Raw genomic sequence first — 18,826 nt, forward strand, 5'->3', positions numbered from 1 at the left:
AAAATTGTTGGGGAGGAAAAATAACTACTATGCTTCAGTCACTGGTTTAAGCTGTTGATGACTGATAGCACATGACCTTGCTGTACATTATCTGTCAATATTCAGGCTAATAGCTTCTGAGTGATGTGTTATATAATATGACCAGTGGACCCTATGGTTATATGTTCCTTGTGGGTCTCTGTGCTATAAAGTGGGCCACTTGGTCTGAGATAATGTCATTGCAGGATCCCATGGTGGTGGTTCAATAAATATTCTGTGAGCCTCTGGACAGTGAGACATATGAACAAGCAAAGCAAACCCATATCCAATGTACAAGGCAGTTCTAATCAGGAAAATTCTTTTTTTCAGGATGTAAAGAGACTGATGTAATCATCTTCCTACTAAGAAGATACATGGTCTCTTTCAGGGATAGTGCTACATTGAGGGCTAATGTTTGTTGCTGCTGCCACCAGGCTGGACATTCAACAATAGCTAGATCAGTCTTGGTAAGATGAAACCCACACCTCTGGATTCATGCATAGTCTCTCTCTGTCTTTATGATGACTCAATTCAAGGCCCCAATTTGCGCACATTAAGCATCTGAGGATAGAGGTTGGTTTATAGGTATTGAATAAATCATCCTGTGAACCTAGCTATTTAAAATCTCTTCTGTAGATGGATGGTCTCTGGTGGACCTGAATCTGTGATACATAGATTCTCACACTTTATGCCTATTCTTGCAGCACCATACTTATGCATCTTTCCCAGGCTAGAAAGGATGATCTCGTCAATAAGTGGTGCTGGGCCAACAGCATATCTCTAGTAAGTAATTGATTGTCTAAAACTAAAATAATATTAATGTATGTTTCATTTTTAACATATGCAAAAGTAAGATGCATGACAACAATACCCACAAAGGATGAGAGTAAATGGAAATATCTTTTTTTTGTTTGCTTGTTTGTTTTTATTTTTTTATTTTTATTATTTTTTTTTATTTTTTATTGGTGTTCAATTTACTAACATACAGAATAACCCCCAGTGCCCGTCACCCATTAACTCACACCCCCCGCCCTCCTCCCCTTCCAATACCCCTAGTTCGTTTCCCAGAGTTAGCAGTCTTTACGTTCTGTCTCCCTTTCTGATATTTCCCACACATTTCTTCCCCCTTCCCTTATATTCCCTTTCACTATTATTTATATTCCCCAAATGAATGAGAACATATAATGTTTGTCCTTCTCCGACTGGCTTACTTCACTCAGCATAATACCTTCCAGTTCCATCCACGTTGAAGCAAATGGTGGGTATTTGTCATTTCTAATAGCTGAGTAATATTCCATTGTATACATAAACCACATCTTCTTTATCCATTCATCTTTCGTTGGATACCGAGGCTCCTTCCACAGTTTGGCTATCGTGGCCATTGCTGCTATAAACATCGGGGTGCAGGTGTCCCGGCGTTTCACTGCATCTGTATCTTTGGGGTAAATCCCCAACAGTGCAATTGCTGGGTCGTAGGGCAGGTCTATTTTTAACTCTTTGAGGAACCTCCACACAGTTTTCCAGAGTGGCTGCACCAGTTCACATTCCCACCAACAGTGTATGAGGGTTCCCTTTTCTCCACATCCTCTCCAACATTTGTTGTTTCCTGCCTTGTTAATTTTCCCCATTCTCACTGGTGTGAGGTGGTATCTCATTGTGGTTTTGCGCAGGGGCCATGCTAATCTTCTCTGTATCGTTCCAATTTTTAGTATATGTGCTGCCGAAGCGAGCACTCATTGTGGTTTTGATTTGTATTTCCCTGATGGCAAGTGAGGCAGAGCATTTTCTCATGTGCATGTTGGCCATGTCTATGTCTTCCTCTGTGAGATTTCTGTTCATGTCTTTTGCCCATTTCATGATTGGATTGTTTGTTTCTTTGGTGTTGAGTTTAATAAGTTCTTTATAGATCTTGGAAACTAGCCCTTTATCTGATATGTCATTTGCAAATATCTTCTCCCATTCTGTAGGTTGTCTTTGAGTTTTGTTGACTGTATCCTTTGCTGTGCAAAAGCTTCTTATCTTGATGAAGTCCCAATAGTTCATTTTTGCTTTTGTTTCTTTTGCCTTCGTGGATGTATCTTGCAAGAAGTTACTATGGCCGAGTTCAAAAAGGGTGTTGCCTGTGTTCTTCTCTAGGATTTTGATGGAATCTTGTCTCACATTTAGATCTTTCATCCATTTTGAGTTTATTTTTGTGTATGGTGAAAGAGAGTGGTCTAGTTTCATTATTCTGCATGTGGATGTCCAATTTTCCCAGCACCATTTATTGAAGAGACTGTCTTTCTTCCAATGGATAGTCTTTCCTCCTTTATCGAATATTAGTTGCCCATAAAGTTCAGGGTCCACTTCTGGATTCTCTATTCTGTTCCACTGATCTATGTGTCTGTTTTTGTGCCAGTACCACACTGTCTTGATGACCACAGCTTTGTAGTACAACCTGAAATCTGGCATTGTGATGCCCCCAGATATGGTTTTCTTTTTTAAAATTCCCCTGGCTATTCGGGGTCTTTTCTGATTCCACACAAATCTTAAAATAATTATTTGTTCTAACTCTCTGAAGAAAGTCCATGGTATTTTGATAGGGATTGCATTAAACGTGTATATTGCCCTGGGTAACATTGACATTTTCACAATATTAATTCTGCCAATCCATGAGCATGGAATATTTTTCCATCTCTTTGTGTCTTCCTCAATTTCTTTCAGAAGTGTTCTATAGTTTTGAGGGTATAGATCCTTTACATCTTTGGTGAGGTTTATTCCTAGGTATCTTATGCTTTTGGGTGCAATTGTAAATGGGATTGACTCCTTAATTTCTCTTTCTTCAGTCTCATTGTTAGTGTATAGAAATGCCACTGACTTCTGGGCATTGATTTTGTATCCTGCCACGCTACCGAATTGCTGTATGAGCTCTAGCAATCTTGGGGTGGAGACTTTTGGGTTTTCTATGTAGAGTATCATGTCATCGGCGAAGAGGGAGAGTTTGACTTCTTCTTTGCCAATTTGAATGCCTTTAATGTCTTTTTGTTGTCTGATTGCTGAGGCTAGGACTTCCAGTACTATGTTGAACAGCAGTGGTGAGAGTGGACATCCCTGTCTTGTTCCTGATCTTAGGGGAAAGGCTCCCAGTGCTTCCCCATTGAGAATGATATTTGCTGTGGGCTTTTCATAGATGGCTTTTAAGATGTCGAGGAATGCTCCCTCTATCCCTACACTCTGAAGAGTTTTGATCAGGAATGGATGCTGTATTTTGTCAAATGCTTTCTCTGCATCCAATGAGAGGATCATATGGTTCTTGGTTTTGCTCTTGCTGATATGATGAATCACATTGATTGTTTTACGGGTGTTGAACCAGCCTTGTGTCCCAGGGATAAATCCTACTTGGTCATGGTGAATAATTTTATTAATGTACTGTTGGATCCTATTGGCCAGTATCTTGTTGAGAATTTTTGCATCCATGTTCATCAGGGATATTGGTCTGTAATTCTCCTTTTTGGCGGGGTCTTTGTCTGGCTTTGGAATTAAGGTGATGCTGGCTTCATAGAACGAATTTGGAAGGACTCCATCTCTTTCTATCTTTCCAAACAGCTTTAGGAGAATAGGTATGGTTTCTTCTTTAAACGTTTGATAAAATTCCCCTGGGAAGCCATCTGGCCCTGGACTCTTGTGTCTTGGGAGGTTTTTGATGACTGCTTCAATTTCCTCCCTGGTTATTGGCCTGTTCAGGTTTTCTATTTCTTCCTGTTCCAGTTTTGGTAGTTTGTGGCTTTCCAGGAATGCGTCCATTTCTTCTAGATTGCCTAATTTATTGGCGTATAGCTGTTCATAATATGTTTTTAAAATCGTTTGTATTTCCTTGGTGTTGGTAGTGATCTCTCCTTTCTCATTCATGATTTTATTAATTTGACTCTTCTCTCTCTTCTTTTTAATAAGGCTGGCTAATGGTTTATCTATCTTGTTAATTCTTTCAAAGAACCAACTCCTGGTTCTGTTGATCTGTTCCACAGTTCTTCTGGTCTCGATTTCGTTGAGTTCTGCTCGAATCTTTATTAACTCCCTTCTTCTCTTGGGTGTAGGATCTATTTGCTGTTTTTTCTCTAGCTCCTTTATGTGTAAGGTTAGTATTTGAGTTCTTTCCAGTTTTTGAATGGATGCTTGTATTGCGATGTATTTCCCCCTTAGGACTGCTTTTGCTGCATCCCAAAGATTTTGAACGGTTGTATCTTCATTCTCATTAGTTTCCATGAATCTTTTTAATTCTTCCTTAATTTCCTGGTTGACCCTTTTATCTTTTAGCAGGATGGTCCTTAACGTCCACGTGTTTGAGGTCCTTCCAAACTTCTTGTTGTGATTTAGTTCTAATTTCAAGGCATTATGGTCTGAGAATATGCAGGGGACAATCGCAATCTTTTGGTATCGGTTCAGACCCGATTTGTGACCCAATATGTGGTCTATTCTGGAGAAAGTTCCATGTGCGCTTGAGAAGAATGTGTATTCAGTTGAGTTTGGATGTAAAGTTCTGTAGATATCTGTGAAATCCATCTGGTCCAGTGTATCATTTAAAGCTCTCGTTTCTTTGGAGATGTTGTGCTTAGAAGACCTATCGAGTATAGAAAGAGCTAGATTGAAGTCACCAAGTATAAGTGTATTATTATCTAAGTATTTCTTCACTTTGGTTAATAATTGATTTATATATTTGGCAGCTCCCACATTCGGGGCATATATATTGAGGATTGTTAAGTCCTCTTGTTGAATAGATCCTTTAAGTATGAGATAGTGTCCCTCTTCATCTCTCACTACAGTCTTTGGGGTAAATTTTAGTTTATCTGATATAAGGATGGCTACCCCTGCTTTCTTTTGAGGACCATTCGAATGGTAAATGGTTCTCCAACCTTTTATTTTCAGGCTGTAGGTGTCCTTCTGTCTAAAATGAGTCTCTTGTAGACAGCAAATAGATGGGTCCTGCTTTTTTATCCAGTCTGAAACCCTGCGCCTTTTGATGGGGTCATTAAGCCCGTTCACATTCAGAGTTACTATTGAGAGATATGAGTTTAGTGTCATCATGTTATCTATTCAGTCCTTGTTTTTGTGGACTGTTCCACTGAACTTCTTCTTAAAGGGGAATTTTAAGAGTCCCCCTTAAAATTTCTTGCAGAGCTGGTTTGGAGGTCACATACTCTTTTAGTTGCTGCCTGTCTTGGAAGCTCTTTATCTCTCCTTCCATTTTGAATGAGAGCCTTGCTGGATAAAGTATTCTTGGTTGCACGTTCTTTTTATTTAGGACCCTGAATATATCCTGCCAGCCCTTTCTGGCCTGCCAGGTCTCTGTGGAGAGGTCTGCTGTTACCCTAATACTCCTCCCCATGAAAGTCAGGGATTTCTTGTCTCTTGCTGCTTTAAGGATCTTCTCTTTATCTTTGGAATTTGCAAGCCTCACTATTAAATGTCGAGGTGTTGAACGGTTTTTATTGATTTTAGGGGGGGATCTCTCTATTTCCTGGATCTGAATGCCTGTTTCCCTTCCCAGATTAGGAAAGTTTTCAGCTAGAATTTGTTCAAATACATATTCTGGCCCTCTGTCCCTTTCGGCGCCCTCGGGAACCCCAATTAAACGTAGGTTTTTCTTTCTCAGGCTGTCGTTTATTTCCCTTAATCTATCCTCATGGTCTTTTAATTGTTTGTCTCTTTTTTCCTCAGTTTCCCTCTTTGCTATCAACTTGTCTTCTATGTCACTCACTCGTTCTTCCACCTCGTTAACCCTCGTCGTTAGGACTTCTAGTTTGGATTGCATCTCATTCAATTGATTTTTAATTTCTGCCTGATTAGCTCTAAATTCTGCAGTCATGAAGTCTCTTGAGTCCTTTATACTTTTTTCTAGAGCCACCAGTAGCTGTATAATAGTGCTTCTGAATTGGCTTTCTGACATTGAATTGTAATCCAGATTTTGTAACTCTGTGGGAGAGAGGACTGTTTCTGATTCTTTCTTTTGAGGTGAGGTTTTCCTTCTAGTCATTTTGCTCAGTGCAGAGTGGCCAAAAGCAAGTTGTATTGGAAAAAAGAGAAAAAGAGAGGAGAGAAAGAAGGAAAGAAAAGAGAAAGAGAAAAACAAGGGAAGAAAAAAAAACGAAAAAAAAAAAAAAGAAGAAAAAGAGAAAGAAAAAGAAAGGAGAAAAAAAAGGGGGTGGGGGAAGGAAACAAATCAAAAAGCAAAACAAAACAAAACAAAAAAAAGAACCACCGGGGAGTATCTTCTGATTCTGTGTACTTTAAGTCCCTTGGCTTCTCCTGGAAGTTGTCAGTCTAGCTGGTGTTCTCGGGGAGGGGCCTGTTGTGCTGATTTTCAGGTGTTAGCAGTTGGGGGAGCTGCTGTGCCCCTGCCTGGTGCAGGGCTCAGTGGGGGTTGTTTACCCCGTGAGGCCGCAGGAGGAACAGCCCCAGTGGCGGGGCCAGGTCTGGAAACCTGGATTCAGCTCCGGCAGGAACTCCGTCTGCAGGGCCTGGAGGCTCCGGGGCGGGGCCGCTGATCCGCTCAGCTGGGGCAGGAGCGTCCTCGCTGTCCTGGGCCCTCCCGGCCTCTGCCTGTCCCGGGGGAGGCGGGATCCTGGGCTGTGTCCCGGCGCCCTGTGCTCCGGGGCCTGCGCTGGTGGATTCGCGCTCCTGGGCCGTGCAGCCCCCTCCGCGGAGCCGCCCCCGAGCCCCCCGAGCTGCTCCTGGACCGCGCAGCCCCCTCCGCACGGAGCCTCTTCCTCTGCCCGAGCCCCTCCGAGCTGCTCCCGGGGCCGCGCAGCCCCCTCCGCGGAGCTGCCGCCCGAGCCCCTCTGAGCTGCTCCTGGAACCGCGCAGCCCCCTCCGCACGGAGCCTCTTCCTGTGCCCGAGCCCCTCCGAGCTGCTCCCGGGGCCGCGCAGCCCCCTCCGCGGAGCCGCCCCCGAGCCCCTCCAGCTGCTCCGGGTCCCGCCGGGTCCCGCCGTGCGCGCTGCAGCCCTTAGGAAGCTCGGCGCACTCTCCTGGCGCGCAGTTGCTCTGTTACTCTCCCAGGGAACCGGAGGGCATCCTCGCCCTCCTGGGTCCTGCTCCACCTCCCCGCGAGCCCCTTTCCGCCCGGGAAGGTCGGTGCAGCTCCTGCGTCTCCGGGACGGGGCTCTCCTGTCCTGGGGACACTCGCCCCGGCCTCAGCCCGGCTCCTCGCGGGGCCCCTCCCCTTGGAGGCCTTTGTTTCTTTACTTCTTTTTCCCCCCGTCTTCCTACCTTGATAGAAACGCGAACTCTTCTCACTGTTGCATTCCAGCTGGTCTCTCTTTAATTCTCAGGCCGAATTCATAGATTTTCAGGATGATTGGAAGGTTTTCTAGGTAATTTGGTGGAGACAGGTGATTTGGAGACCCTACTCTTCCGCCATCTTGCTCCTCCCCCCCAGTAAATGGAAATATCTTAATGTGAGTTTTTACATTATAAGAGATGTTATATATTATTATTAGAAGATAGTTTATATGATAAATATGCAAATTTTAAACTTTAGATAACCATTAAAATATAAAACAAAGAGGAATTACTAATGAACCAATAATGAAAGTAAAATAGAGACATGACAAATAGTAAATTACTCAAAGGAATACGTGAAAAAAAAATAGAAAGAGATCAAAGAACAGCTGTAAGAAATATAAACCAGGTAGCAAGATGGTAGATTGAACTCAAGCACTTTATAATTGCCTTCAATGGAAATGTCTTAAATACTTCAAATAAAAGGTAGATATTGTCAGACTGAATTAAAAAGCATGATTTAACTATGTCCTCTCTAACATAAATACACCTTACATGTAAAGACAGACATGTCTTAGAAGTCAAGGAATGCAGTAATATACCATTTACCATGCAAACACTAATCAAGAGAACATTGCAGTTTTCTGCCATAGGGCCTTTGCACTGGTTGTGTCCCCTGCCTAGAAGTCTCATCATGAAAATCCATCCCTATGACCAACCATATCATCTCTCTGAAATCTTTTCCCAGATATCATATCAGGGAGGGTGACTCTGGACATCCCTTTGTTAAAAAGTGAAGACCTAATTACCGTCTCATTTCTCCACAGTTATATTCTCAATTCACTTATCCTATTCTATTATTTTCCATAGAGCTAATTACCATCTAATATACTATCTGCTCATTTATTATGATGATTGTTTATTGTTTGTCTCTCCCCACAGGATGGAAGCTGCATAATGGCAAAAGTCTTTGCTTGGTTCATTAATGTTATTCCCATGCTTACAATAGGGTCTGGTGCACAGAAACTCAACCAATATTTGTTGAACACATGCTGAATTAAAGTAAAATGAATGCAAAGGGGATAAAAAGAAAGTTGAAGTGACTATATAAAATCAGACAAAGACTTCAGGAAAAGTTTATGGCCAGGAATAAAGACAAACATTATATAATATAAAGAAGCCAAGATATCAAGAGAACTTAATAATCGTAACTGTGTAAGTACCTAATAGAGGGCTTCAAAATACATGAATTAAAGCCTATAGCCTTATACAACTGAAAGGAGAAACAAGTATTGTCTACAACTATCATTAGAGATTTTAGCTCCTTTCCCAGTAATATATAGAATAAGCATTAAAAAATCAATAAAGATAAGGAAGACTTGAAAAACTTGACATACATAGGACACTAAAACCGCAATGAGATACAACTATGCACCAACTAGAATGGCTAAATTAAGAATGAAAACGAAGCAGTCTTGCCAAAAGTTGTTGGTGAGGATGTTGAAGCAGTTAAAACTCCTATTTCCCACTGAGAATGCAAAGTGGCACAATCAATTTGGAAATCATTTTGGCACGTTATTCTTATAAAGTTAAATGTAGATGTAACATATGACACAGCCATCTCACACTTCTTTCTTTACCCAAGGGGAAAAAATGGGTTTCCACATAAAGACTTGTATATGGTTTTTCACAGCAGATTTATTCAAAATAACCCAAAGCTGGAATACCAAAGATGTCCAACAGCAAATGAATAAATTTTTTAAAAATATGGCATATGCATTGGAGTGTGCTTTGACCATAAAATAGGGCAGGGTACTGATACATACAACAACGTAGATGGATTTCAAAAATGTTATGCTGAGCCAGAGGAAACAGACACATAAGATTACATACTCTATATTTCTATTTACATGAAAGTCTGGAAAAGATCAGCAATTGTGACAGAAATGGATCAATGTGCAACTGGGCATGGGGGTACTGCAGGAGAATGCAGGCAAAGGGGAATGAGAAAATATTTTTGGTGTGCTGAAATGTCCTGTATTTAGGTAATGTTGGTGTTCACATGAGTATATATATTTTTCGAAAATACTGCACACTGAAAATTGGTACATTTTGTTGAATATAAATTAAACCTCAGTAAAAAAGAAAGCAAACATTCATCTGGAATAAAATGTAAATCACACAAGGGTGTATCATGTGACCAAGAGTATCATCAATCACAACTACATACAATAATGGGGATAAGTCTCATAAACAAAATATTGAGAGAGAAAAGCCAGACACTGAAGAGTGTGCATTTTATAAATTCAGTTATCTAAAGTCCAAAACATTGAAATCAAATCTCTGCTGTTATATGTTAGAATGGTGTTTATCTTTGAGTGGTGAGTGGTAGGGAAGGAAGCCCAAAGAGAGATCTGGCGTGTCAATAACTCTCTATTTCTTAATCTTCGGTGTCAAATGCTGGCATAAAGCAAAATACAGTTAATATACTATTGAAAAAGCAGAGCAACAGTAATGCACAAGCATCGCTGAGGGAAATGCAAACTGGTTTAGTCATTCTGGAAAACTTTTGTCAGTTTCTAAAAAGTTACCATACACTTATGCCCTTACTAGGTGACCCAGACATCTCACTTCTGGGTATGCATTCTAGAAAAATGAAACTTAGTTTAAACAAAAAACTATCCATGTATGTTAACTAAGTGTAATTTAAATAAAAAATCCAAAAAACAACAACACAACAACAAAAAAAACCCTCCATGAATAATTGTAGGGGCACTAGTCATAGTTGCCCATCCCTGGAAACAACCCAAATGTCTTTCAGAGGATGAAAATATAAGCAATCTGTGTGACATCCACACAATGGACTATGATTCAGCACTTAAAAAAAGAATGGACTTTTAATATGTGCAACAATATAAATAAATCTTAGGGAGAAATGTGCTAAGTAAGCCATTCTCAAAAGTATGGCTCCTGCCCTTTTTCAGGCTGGATAATTTGTTGTGGGTCTACTCTGTGCATTGTATTTACCCTCATCCCTGGAGATGCCACCCCTATGCGTAGGAGACAGTAGTACTTTCCCTTCCCAAATCATAACAACTAAAAATGTCTGCAGACATGGCCAAATGTCCTGCTTGAGAACAATATTCACTCTTTTCACTGAATGAAAGAATGTAGTCTTAAAGGATTACATATTGTATGATTGCATTTATATAACATTCTGGAAAAGTGAAAAATATGGGGAGAGTCCTAACACAAAGACACAGAACAAGGGTATTCTTTAGGGGTGTTGGAATTGTCCTGTATTTACTGAAAAATGCTGATCTGTGCATGTGTAAATAATAAATACATAATAAATATATTATTGCTAAATATAGTCAGTAGAGTACATAATTTTAAAAATTGAAGAGATGAAATCAAACAAAACAAAAGCAAGTATGGTATACATGGAAAAGAATATTTTGACTTACCAGTCGGGGTGATCTTGGCAGAAGGGTTTTCAGTGAGAGTTATAAGAGAGGCAAGGATGAATCAGTTCTGTAGGATGCCTGGTGAGTTCAAATTAAGGACAGTGCCTGGTATTGTCCTAGACTCTTGCTCCGTTAGGGATGCCATAGAGGATAAGCAGAGACATAAGCCAACATTCCTGATAAGGCTGAATGCAGAATGCAGCAGGTAAATTCCTCCTGCTAAAGAGGAGCAGGTCCAGTGTGAGACCTGGGTAAACTGGGGATGCTGCCCATGGCAGAGACATCCAGAAGAATTCATCCTGTGCCTATAGTACACTGTCTCTCCTAACCTCTCCTAGGAGTCTGATCTGCAGTGACTTGGGGGGACCATAAGACGGGCTACTGTGCTGGGGGGTAGCTGTACTCTGCAGGGATGCACCCTTATATAGTCTCCCCAAGGCCCACGACTCTTATTTCGGGGTTCTCTTCACTGAGCCATTTGGAGTATTTTGATGCCCTTTGCTCTCAATTTTGCAGTGGCTAAAATTGTTCTTGAAGCTCCTGCCTTCTGTTATCTGGACAGTAGCCATGCCTGTCCCAGGAACTTTCTGAAGGATCCTAAGCTACAGCAGATTATACCAGAGAAATGGAGTTGAGATGACCTTTCCAAGACCATCAAGTATGGGCATATCTGATCTCCTGGGGGCAGAGAATGTTCTCTGGATTAGTTGATTTCCTTCATCATGTTCTGTTCTCCATTTATTTTCTAGGAGACCACCTAAAAATGCATAGGGCAGATGCTTCCCAGATTGAAACATGGAAAAAGGAGGTGAGAAACAAATTGTATTTTACAGAGAATGGAGATGTCAAAGCTTAACTATATCTTTAGTCAAAGGGCTCGCGATCAAAAATTAGGTAGAATAATAAAACAAGTCAAGTGTGAGGAGCAGTGAGAAATTAGTATGTGCCATGGTCTTGATTAGTTTTGCAGATAGAGTTCCAATTCTTAGAACTCCAAGTCATTACATAGTCCCAAATTTTAGCAGCTTGGAGGAAGCCAATCACTTAAAGATCAGGGACTAGACACATGGACCTAGGCTGGAGTTTAAGATCTCACACTAAAGTCCCTTTTTAGGACAGTACCAGATATCTGTGCAGATTGGAAGCTGCACAATTCCAATGGATCCGTTCACACCATGTCTATATGAGTGACAGCCCTGGAGTGCTGCGATCAGTTGTACAATATTCCACTGTTTCTTTTTTTTTTTTCTTTTTTTTAATATATATTTTATTTTTTTTAATTTTTTTTTATTTATGATAGTCACAGAGAGAGAGAGAGAGAGAGAGAGGCAGAGACATAGGCAGAGGGAGAAGCAGGCTCCATGCACCGGGAGCCTGATGTGGGATTCGATCCCGGGTCTCCAGGATCGTGCCCTGGGCCAAAGGCAGGCGCCAAACCGCTGCGCCACCCAGGGATCCCCTATTCCACTGTTTCTATAACTGGATTTCAAGAACCTGAGAAGGTTTGTGAAATTTCTTTAGTGATGGCAGGAAATATGAAGAGAGGCAGAAGGAATGGAAGACTGAGAGAGGGAAGAAGGAAGAGAGTCAGAGAGAGAGAAAGAAAGAAGAAGGAGGAGAAGGAGAAGAAGGGAGAACACTTGAGTAATAGGTACAGTGACCACATAGTTTAGTGTCAAAACTGGGATGCTTTTTTTTCTATATCTATATATATTTTACATGGGCTCCATGCCCAATGTGGGGCTTGAGCCCATGACCCTGAGATCAAGAGTCTCATGCTCTACTACCTGAGCCAGCATGTGCCCCCAAACTGGGATACTTTTGAAAGGATAAGGGAAACTGTTATAACTACAAAAAAGCAACATTAAAGCTGGACAAATAGTAATCATAGGTTCACACCAGGAACAGGGAATACTTCTCTGGGCTTAATTTAGCCCAAAAGATATTCTTTTTGCTGCTTGAAGCCACAGAGGTCTATGGATTGGTGCTCACAGAGGCAGCAAAGGGTGTCTGCAAAGCATTACAGGGACTTAGGAATCCAGCTCCAGACTTTCGGCTCACTGGCAATGCAGCAGGTCTACTCAAAGCCCAGCGCCCAGAATGCTTTCTTAATTCGCCTGCTGAGACTCAACTGCAAATGGATTCCCTGGAATAAACAATCTTATTAGGAAGTGTTGGTGTTATTTTGCCTTTTCTCCTCTTTCCTAACATTAGTAACTAGGCTTTATAAGTGGTAAACAGGTTTGCTCTTAATGACTTAATCATTTAAATGTTCTTTGGGCTGGCCATACTTTCCCGTATGTGATCTTTAAAAAGATATTTATTTATAAGAGAGAGAGAGAGTGAGAGTGAGAGAGCATAAGCAGGGAGAACAGCAGGCAGAAGGAGAAGCAGGCTCCCCACTGAGCAGGGAGCCTGATGTGGGGCTTGATCCTAGCACCCCAGATTCATGACCTAAGCCATAGGCAGATGCTTAACTGACTGAGCCACCCAGACACCCCTCCCATATGTGATTACCAAAGTGGTATTTTTTTTAAAGACTTATTTATTTATTTGAGGGAGAGAGAGACAGAGAGAGAGCGAGAGAGAGCAAGTATGAGTGGAGGGACAGGGGAACAGGGAGAAACTCAAGGAGTCTCCATACTGAGCATGAGCTCAATGCGGGGCTTGATCTCAACCTGAGATGTAGTTGTGAATGAATGTGTCCCTTGCATACTGCATTGTAGGAACTGTGTGCCAGCTGCCTGGCATACCCCAGGGGCTGCCCTGTCTATACACCTAATACACTGTTAGTCTCAGGCTGCTGGAGATTTAAGGTGCCTGCTTATCTATGGGTGAGAACCATTGAAATCATATGGGAGGTTGTGAACGAACCAGGAGAGTGGCTCTCCAATGGGAGTGAGCACCCATATCTCCTGGAGATCTTGTTAAAACACAAATGGCTGAGCCTTGTCCTCAGAGTTTCTGATTCAGTTTAAGTCTAAAGAGGGGCAGAAGGCTGTACATTTCTTGCAAGTTTCCATGGGACCCTGATGCACTATTCCAGAGACCACACTTTGAGAACCACTGTCGTACAATTACTGACTTGATGCTGATGTAACTTACCCAGTACCATCACTGCAACTTCTTTCCTCATTTTGAAAATGTTGGCAGTCATCATTATTTTTACAGAGAGCAAACTAACTGACAAATTGAACTTATTATTTCACATACTGCCAATTTAGTAGGGGCATGGGCATTCTCCAAGTTCATGTACTTTCTGCCAATGTTGCCTCATGAGTGAAGTAAACCGCTGAATAGTCAAGTTCAAGTGGATGCAAGTCTGCATTGAGAATTTACTTCAAGCCAGGCACTGTGTTATCAACCTAAGAAGAAGCAAGGGACGGGGTGCTCTTAGGAAAACTTGTATAGACTCTACCTTAGGGCTTCTTCTGAGATTCCCGCTGGTAAAATCTTCACACAATGCATGGGATTCAAACCAGCTATGGAAGAAATCAAGAGATAACTAATTATCATGAGGCCGAAGAGACTGAGAATAGTTGGCACTGTCTCATTATGATATGGTAGTAAAGGGGACAGATTATAATACAGAAAATGAAGCCTAATGAATTGTATTATCCCGCTTAGAGAAAGAATGTTTGGGCAGAAAATAAAAGGTTGGCACACATATAAATGTGCAGTGACATGGATTCCCTAACTCTGCCCACAGAAGGCTCTTCTCTGCCTCTGACAGATAAAGCTCTATAGTGGCATTGGATGCATTTGAGAAGCATAGGCTGATGCCAGTAATTATTTTTGTTCAATAAATGAATATTTCCTATCCCTCCTCTCAATTCGTGATGAATGCTCACCATACCCATACCTGAGCATACCAGTATACTATTTATTGTAAGTTAATAACTCATCATTCTGTGCATATTTAAAAACTAAATGATATTAGTTAATATGAGAAAGTCTCCCTAAGGAAATGTATTTTTCATAGTACTTAAAAAATTGAGTTCCGAGGTGCCTGGGTGGCTCAGTTGGTTAAGGGTCTGCCTTCAGCTAAGGTCATGATCTCAGTGTCCTGGGATTGAGCCCCACATCTGGCTCCCTGCTCAGCGAGGAGTCTGCTTCTCTCTCTCCCTCTGCCCCTCCCCCACCCATCACATTTTTTTCTCTCTCTCTCAAATAAATATAAAATCTTAAAAAAAAAAAAAAAAGGAAAGAAAATTATTTCCTAGTTCCTAGGCTGTGGACCAGATTCTAGGCTGCGCTGCTCTGGCTGAGTGTGCGGGGGTGGAAGGCAACTTGGCAGCCCGCCGGCAGACTGGTAATGTCCCAGCCCTGTCTCGTGCTTCTGTGAAAATGAAACCCTGTTCATAAAAAGAAGGAAGACACAGACACAAATAGTGATAAGCATCATAATGGATGTTTACAAGTAAGTGATACAGGGGCTCAACAGAGGAGAAGTTTCAATTGGTTCTCAGTGTCTGCAAAGCTGAATGTAGAAGCTGCCATTTGAGATGTACCTAAAATGATACAGCATTTTTCTACAGGCAAAGAGGGAGTGGGTCCATGTCCAGGCAGAAGGAACAGTTGGGCTCTGATATTCCATTTGCAGAGAGAACTAGTGCTTGGTTAGGTACCATGGTTGTTTGGTCAATGATGTATGATGTTCTGGAGGAGTGGGGAAGTCTTCTGCTTGAGGGCTACTGGTTTAATCATGAATGTTGTCCAGGGGCCTTTCTGAATATCTGTATCTTTCCTTGGCCACTCCTCAAAGCAGTCTGTAGTCTGTAGTCTGGGGAGAACAGAAAAGCAGTGTCTACTAGAAACTAAGAAATATGTAACTCGAACGGATTCATTAAGGAACTTGCAGCCACAGCCCAGGAAGGAGCTAGACCAAGGATGACTTTAACCAGTGGCAGAGTCAGATGTGAACTGCTTATTGTATTTCCAACTATAGGATGACGGTTGTGATGATAGATCTGGGGAGGTTTGTGTCAATTTAGGGAAAGCACCAAGTTGTTCACTGAATTCCTCTGGTTCAATTCCTAAGAGATTTGGGAATTTCAGCTTGGATCTACGTTGAGACCAAGATATGAAGTATAAGATTTAGCAGAAGAACAACTCTCAGACTGGTTGAAATTCTCAAATTCTTTTTTTAAAAAAATATTTATACATCCATTTGAGAGAGAGAGAGAGAAACAGAGAGAAATAACCTTAAGCAGACTCCACACTGAGCATAGAGCCCAGCGTGGGACTCAGTCCCACAATTGTGAGATCACCACCTGAGCCAAAACCAAGAATAGGCTGCTTAATCAACTGAACCACCCAGGCACCCCTGAAACTCTCAGATTCTTAAAAGATCTTCTAAATATTTCCTTTGGTTTCTTCATTCATCTTTAGAGGGTTTCTGAGCGCTACAGTACAAATCATGACAGAGCAGATTGAAACCCTAAAAACTCATAACTCCTGGCTTTTTTCCTTTTCAGCTTCTCATCAGTGTCTATCTTCAGACTTTCACATCTTACCCCCACCACCACCCTGTGCAGACAATTGTGCTTCCAGCATCTATTTCACAGAAAACAGTCACTCAAGCCATGGATATTTTCACTTTATGCCCTTTCTGTAAACCACTCTGTGTTGGCTATACTCTTCACCACTTCTCACTTGGCCTCCCTGCCCTCCTTCCCAGCTTCTCTGCTTTTTTCCATCAAGGGCAGAAGTAAACACAGGGTCAATGCAGGGGTGAGGGCTTGAAATCTAAATAGCAACTGTTGGATTTGGTAACACGAAAATCTTCGATCAGTACCCAATTCCCTGCATCTTATTCATTCTGCCACCAATGGTGGCTTTTGCTAAACTCTTGGAATTCCCTGGGCCTTATAACATTGGTGCTGAAATGTTGCCATGTGAGTGGCTCAAAGCCATATTTCTTTCAGAACTTTACATCATGTCACCTCCCTTTATGTTCTTCTCTGGGGAATGATACCTCTGTCTACCCAGGTGCTCAGTCAGAGGAAATCATAAGCCTTGGGATTATTTTAGCTTCTTTCTTCTGCTTTACATTCCACATCCACTCATGCTCCTGCTTGTCCAACTTGGGAGTGTCTTCTCTTCCACCCCTCCTTCCAACCTCACCATGAGGTCCTCATCCACAAGCTGCTCTCCTCTAACAGGTGTTTTTTTTTTAATTTTTATTTATTTATGATAGTCAGAGGGATTGAGAGAGAGAGAGGCAGAGACACAGGCAGAGGGAGAAGCAGGCTCCATACACTGGGAGCCCGATGTGGGATTCGATCCCGGGTCTCCAGGATCGCGCCCTGGGCCAAAGGCAGGCGCCAAACCACTGCACCACTCAGAGATCCCTCTAACAGGTGTTTTGCCCATCTCTTTCCTCTTCTGTGGCTTCAATAACTCACCTTTACTCTCTTCCCACATACTCTTTGCAAACCTAAGTTGGGTCCTATCCCTCCCTGTGCAAATCCCCCTGTAGCTCCCTATGGCTCACCTACATGGATGAAATGTCTGTTCCTTGGCAGGGTGTGCAAGCCTTTTAATGTGATTCTTGCCCTCTCAGGCAGTTTTAATTTTTGTCCCCTGGAGGAAAATGCTATAGTTCAAGACTAAGGTAGTTTTATAAATTCTTAGAGATAGTGTGCTCCTGAAAATCTCTGGACTTTCATGCATTGATTTACATTCCCCAGGATGGTATTTACCTTCCATTCCCACAGGTCCCCTGGCAAGTACCTGGGTCGTTATATACTTTTCTGCAAAGCTCCTGTGTTCTCATGAAGAAAACATGATTATCCCTCTTCTTTCTGCTATATTGTAGACATTCTTGAAAGAAATAAATTACCTTACTTATTTTTTAAGATTTATTTATTTATTTGAGAGAGAGAGAGAGAGAGCATGAGTGGCAGGGGCAGAGGGAGAGAGAGAGAGAATCCCAAGAAGACTCCATGATGAGTGCAGAGCCCCACGTGGGGCTTGAGGTCATGACCCTGAGATCATGACTTGATCAAAATCAAGAGTCAGATGCTTAACCAACTGAGCCACCCAGGCACCCCTAAATTGCCTTACTTATGTTAAATGCATGCATAAATTACCTCATTTAACAGTGTACATATATGCTGACGTAGGTAGGGCTCTTTAGTTTGAAATCAAACCTATCTCAGTACACCACATCTCAATAAAATTTGAGTGGGCAAATGAATGCAATCTGGTGCTGCTGACTAGACTATCACCCAGTTAAAAAATCATGGGCTCCCCAGGTCACTGGGGGAACTCAAAAATAGATTCCAGGTATTTCTGAGTTAGAACCCAAGACACAGATTTCTAAGAGGCTCCCCAGTGAATTCTAATGCAACCACAGTAGACATTTGGGAGTCACTAATCCCAACCATCTTAGATACATAAATGTTCTTCTCTGCCTCTGGAAGATAACTGGGTTCTCAGCTTCCTCAGGTAAACATCTTTCGTTTCTAGCACCAAGATGGGTTGTTGACATCACAGACATTGAACTGGCAATACTGGAACTATCCACAATTAGCCCCTGGTAGCGCTCACATATCCACAATTTGGATGGGTATTCCAGGAGTGCATTCACTTTCTGGCCTTGTGAGCTTTCGGACGTGTCATGCCTTCTTGGGACAGCCCTGCAGATGGCAATATGACCTCAGGAAACGACTGAGTGGGGCGGATGATTCGTGGTCACTTTGAGTGACCACAAGGTGGCAGCATTGCACGGTGTTCTGATTTAACCTAAAGCAGGAAATCCTACTTGGACTTTTCACAGCCATACCTTCCTAGGATGCTAAAAGTGATGGTCTCAAAGGCTGCACCACTGTGTGATTTGCATTGTTTCAGATAAAATGGTTTATCTTTGATCGGCTAATACCTGGAATGTGGACAGAAACTCTTGATCGTTTTGCTTTCTCACAGAATGACCGATTTCCATGGATAGAATGGCACAGTACATCTTCATCAATCATTACTGACTTAAGGTGAAGGCCAGAGGCAGGTTTTGAAAGGTTTTGTGAGGTCTTTGTATGGCAAAACGGGTGTGGCAAAATCCATTCCGCAAGGGGTTGCCACATG

At 42.0% G+C, this 18,826-nt stretch overlaps 1 long non-coding RNA gene and 1 pseudogene across 1 annotated transcript; one reads left to right on the plus strand and one right to left on the minus strand.

Moving 5' to 3' along the window:
* Nucleotides 1–1,680: 1,680 nt before the first annotated feature.
* Nucleotides 1,681–1,751, minus strand: LOC119871317 (annotated as a pseudogene).
* A 6,538-nt stretch (nucleotides 1,752–8,289) lies between these two features.
* Nucleotides 8,290–11,925, plus strand: LOC119870792. The gene is made up of 3 exons (XR_005356360.1): nucleotides 8,290–8,489; nucleotides 11,258–11,399; nucleotides 11,491–11,925. It is a non-coding gene; the product is annotated as an uncharacterized LOC119870792 (long non-coding RNA).
* Nucleotides 11,926–18,826: the final 6,901 nt, after the last annotated feature.

The sequence above is a fragment of the Canis lupus genome, chromosome 3 (assembly GCF_011100685.1).
Source record: "Canis lupus familiaris isolate Mischka breed German Shepherd chromosome 3, alternate assembly UU_Cfam_GSD_1.0, whole genome shotgun sequence".
Classification (NCBI taxonomy): Eukaryota; Metazoa; Chordata; class Mammalia; order Carnivora; family Canidae; genus Canis; species Canis lupus.